This window comes from the organism of the source record quoted next, unplaced genomic scaffold, assembly GCF_019419815.1.
Source record: "Pyrus x bretschneideri cultivar Hongxiangsu unplaced genomic scaffold, Pyrus_bretschneideri_v1 Contig91, whole genome shotgun sequence".
NCBI lineage: Eukaryota > Viridiplantae > Streptophyta > Magnoliopsida > Rosales > Rosaceae > Pyrus > Pyrus x bretschneideri.
Genome location: NW_025999833.1, coordinates 1,145,307 through 1,149,770, shown reverse-complemented (window position 1 = coordinate 1,149,770; position 4,464 = coordinate 1,145,307).

Here is a 4,464-nt window from a genome sequence, read left to right as displayed (position 1 = left end):
GCAAACGAATCAAGTTCGCCTTGGATTGCTTGTTTCTAGTATGACTAATCGGTTCTACGTCAACATTCATCAATGGAACAGGGTTCAATGTCATCACTCAACATGATCTTAGTAGCTATTGCATATGCTAATGCATCGTCAACGATCATCCCATTTCTACATCAAGCATCATTTAAGCTAGCATAATAAACCAAAATTTCACGACTCTCGAGAGGTGGATTTATCTCTTCAAAGACGTTTCCGTAATCTAGAATTTCCTCATGAGTTGGATATAATGAGTAAGCGACAATCGGATTCATGGTAGGCTCTTCAGGTGCCTTGTCGTGGGTTTCCTTTTCCAGGGGTATGAATCCTTTCAACCAAGTGGTCTGCTATGCTTGTGTGTAAGGTAGAAGATTGGCTAGCCGTTAATGTACGTAGATCGGCCAAAGTGGCGTCCTAGGCCTCCAGGAAAGAAGTCCATCGTATATTTGGTACATCCATCTTTGCAGGCACATTTGTAGCTGGAATATGTGATCTTGTCACTCACGCTAGATCGGTGAATGTATCTGGCATGCTCTGAGTTATGCTCTGAAGATCTAATGTGCCCAACACTTTAGTTTCAGACTAAGCGGTGTAGGGATCTAAATGAGACAAAGTGGGAGTCATCCAAGATAATTCTTGTCGTTCATCGAGAATGTTGACATTCTTATCTCTCCCTAACGACGGGAAAACTGTCTCATAGAAGTGACAATTCGTGAAATAAGCGGTAAATAGATCGTCTGTCAAAGGTTCTGAGTAACAAATAATTGAAGGAGAATCATATCCGACATAGATTCCCATCCTTCGTTGAGGCCCTATTTTTGTACGTAAGGGCGGTGAAATCGGCACATAGATCGCACAACCAAAAACGTGTTGATGCAATATGTCAGGCTCATATCTAGTAACCAACTAAAAGGTGCTATATGGTTGGGTCGCAACAGGCCTCAGGCGGACCAACATGGCTACGTAAAATATTGCATGGCCCCAAGCAGCGATCGGGAGCTTGGTACGTATAACCAACGATCGAGAAATCATTTGTAAGCATTTAATGAATGTCTTTGCCAGGCCGTTCTGGGTGTGAACATGGGGTACAAGATGTTCAACTTCAAACCCAACCGACATGCAATAGTCATCAAAAGTTTTAGATATGAATTCTCCAGCATTATCCAATAGAATAGATTTGATCGGATAATCTGGGTGGTGAGCCCTGAGCTTGATAACCTGAGCCAATAGTTTGGAGAATGTAGCGTTCCTTGGTGAAAAATAGGATGATTTAAACGGTCCACAAATGTCCCCTTGAATACCTAAATGGTCTCATGAAGGGCGAATCGGTCCACAAATGCCCCTTTGAATCCTTTGTAAAAAAATAGGAGGATTCGAATGAATCTTGTCATAAGAAGGCTTAACAATAAGCTTTTCCATGGAGTAGGTTTGACATGCGATTCCTTGAATCAAACCTAAATTTCAAGTTAGTGGATGCCCGTGTGATGATTTGAAGATACGGCGTATCGCTGTTCGTCCAAGGTGTCTCAAATGATCATGCCAAAGTGTAATTTCATGTGCAGTCCCAAGGGTAAGGTCGGCCACATAGTGGCTTTCTATAGCGCGTATGGTCGTGTTATACAAACCACTCGGGATACGCTCCATCTTCTCTAGAATACGATTTTGGCCATATTCGTAGGAAGTTATGCATAGAAATTCAACTCCTTTTTCTACATAGGTTTCAACTTGGTAATTATTATCTCTAATGTCCTTGAAACTCAACAACGTTCTTCCGGAACGCGGAGAATAAAGTGCCTCATCAATGGTCAAAATTATACCATTGGACAACATTATATGTGTGTTTTCATATCCTTCAATCAAGTTGGATGGGCCTGAGAAGGTTGTCAGAGGTGCATTCTTAGGTATAAAGTTAGTGAAATAAATGCGTTCATGCAAAACGGTGTGTGTGGTTGCACTATTTGCAAGACAACTAACTTTCCCACTAGTCATACCTAGAATGAAAATTAATTTGAATCGGTCACATGCATAAAAGTTCTTAAAAATAAATATCCATTCAAAATAATTTAAATATTCAAGGATTCTAATAATTAAAAACTTAATATCCAAAAACAAATCACCAACAAATAATCCAAACATAAAGGAAAATTGTTCAAAATTTAACCAAAAACATAGGGGGTTTCGGCCACTATGTGGAATTCGGCCCCATTGTCTAAACTTCAACTTGAAAAATAGTTTATGTCTAAGATTCTAATCTTCTATAGGGGTAACGGCCTCTTGAAAGTTAGAAACCTCCATCTTGGTACTCTCCGGTTCATCCACTTGCATAAAGTTTGATTCAAACATCTTACGACGAGAATGATATTCAACTATAACCTTCTGGGGAGCTCAGGAAACACGGGACCAATGGTCGTTTGAACCACAGCGATAACACATGTTCGCATCCATTATTTCAGGTGCTTTACCCTTATTCCTGAAGTTTGGGGCCTTGGGAGCAAGGCTAGGGTGCTTTTGGGCTTTGTTTCCTCTCTTAGATGGGCCTTGGCTTTGTTGACCTTGACTGGGTGGCTTCTGGCCTCGTCTACCACACCTATTTTGGCGTTTTGGGCATTTGTTTGTGCTATAATGTGCTTCAGGCATAATAGTCGCCCCAGTAGGTTGAGCTTGATGATTTTTCATCAACAGCTGATTTTTCTTTTCAGCGAGAAGTAAAACACAGATCAAATTCGAAAACTTAGTGAACTTCTGAGCCCTATATTGTCGTTGCAGGACAATATTAGTGGCAGAGAAGGTCGAATAGGTCTTCTTCGATCAAGGTCTCGTTATAGAACTTGAGAAGTGATCGAATTCGATAAACTTCAAAATTATACTCATTCACAGACTTAAAGTCTTGGAAGTGCAAATGCTTCCAGTGATGTCTTGCTTTAGGTAAGAAGATGTCCTTTTGGTGACCAAAACGATCAGCCAAAGCGACCCATAGTGCTCGTGGATCCTCCTTAGCAATGTACTCAATTTGTAGTGTGTCATGAATATGTCTTCGCCAACCGGGCTTTCCATCTCATCTTCAATGGGGAGATACAAATTCTTTGCAATGGAGGTTCACATCTTCAACCCACTTGAGGTAGTTCCTTCCAAAGACCTCCAAAGCGGTAAAGTCGAATTTATTCAAATTCGACATGTTCCTATCACAAAATAAATGGACAAGGTATGGTTAGTGTAATGGAGAAAAATCAATCCATTCACATAGGAGTAGAGCATTTAGGTTCTAATAAACATGTATTGGTCTAAATTTGCATGAAAAAACTTTGGGTTTTCATGGGTGATGTTTTTAAGGAAAACTTCAAGTTTTCAAATAAGGCTTGTTTCTAGAAACTTCAAGTTTCGAAATAATTATGAACTTCAAGTTCATATGTTCCTGCAGACAAACGCCAAAAATTAAAAAAAATAAAAAATATATATATATATATATACACACACAAAAAAATATGCAACAAGAAAATATGCAAATAGAACTTTAGGTCTATAATTATAATTAAATTAATTATTTGGACTTCGGGCCAAATTTAAAGTGTGGGTCAAAAATCATAAAACCCAAATTGTCTAAAAAAAAATAAACAATTAAGCTCGGGGCCCAAAAACATGGGCCAAAGCCCACAGGTAGGCTGAGCAAATTGAAACTGTGCGTCCAGGCCCAAAAATGGGCTAGAATAGGTTCGGGCCTAGCATCCAGGCAGGCTCAGCATCACAAAATGAATGGGTTATAAGCGCAAGCCCAAAAACAAAAGCTTGTGAAGGGCTTTGATCTGGTGTGATGCGTACGCGGATACCCCAGTGCATAGGCTAGGATTTGGTGCAACACAGACATAGGGGGACACCAGAAAACTGACTTGGGCTGGTGTTATGCGGGCCAGGAGTCCAAATAAGCCCAATAGGCTTATTGGATATGGGCCGCAGCAGTAAAAGCAAACAAGCCGAAAAAGGGTGTTGTGCGATGCAGGCCCGAAGGTCTAAGGCCCACTAAGGCTCAGGTCTGGAAAACCCAAGACATCATAGCAACGCTGGGTGTTGGATTCAAATCGAAAAACACTCTAACGTCGCTTCAGGCGACTTCCCTCGGTTTGGTCATGACATGACAATGCACGGGGGATTGATTAGATCCCAAAATTTGGACAGAAACCTAAGTTTCGACGTTGAGGGGTTCGAGAAACCTTGAGGATTCGAAGAATCCTTCGAAAAATTCATCGATGGTGATTGGTAACCCATCATCGCTGACGATGGTTTGGTCCCAAAACACGACCGCAAGTCGTGATGTCCCAGAAAGACGACGATGAGATCGTGGCAGACTGCAGACGGTGATGGGACGTGGGTTTGATGCCAAAACGGCGTTGTCTCAGATGGAGCATGGGTTGGGCTTTGGTGCATTACGACTCAATAGGCACGTGT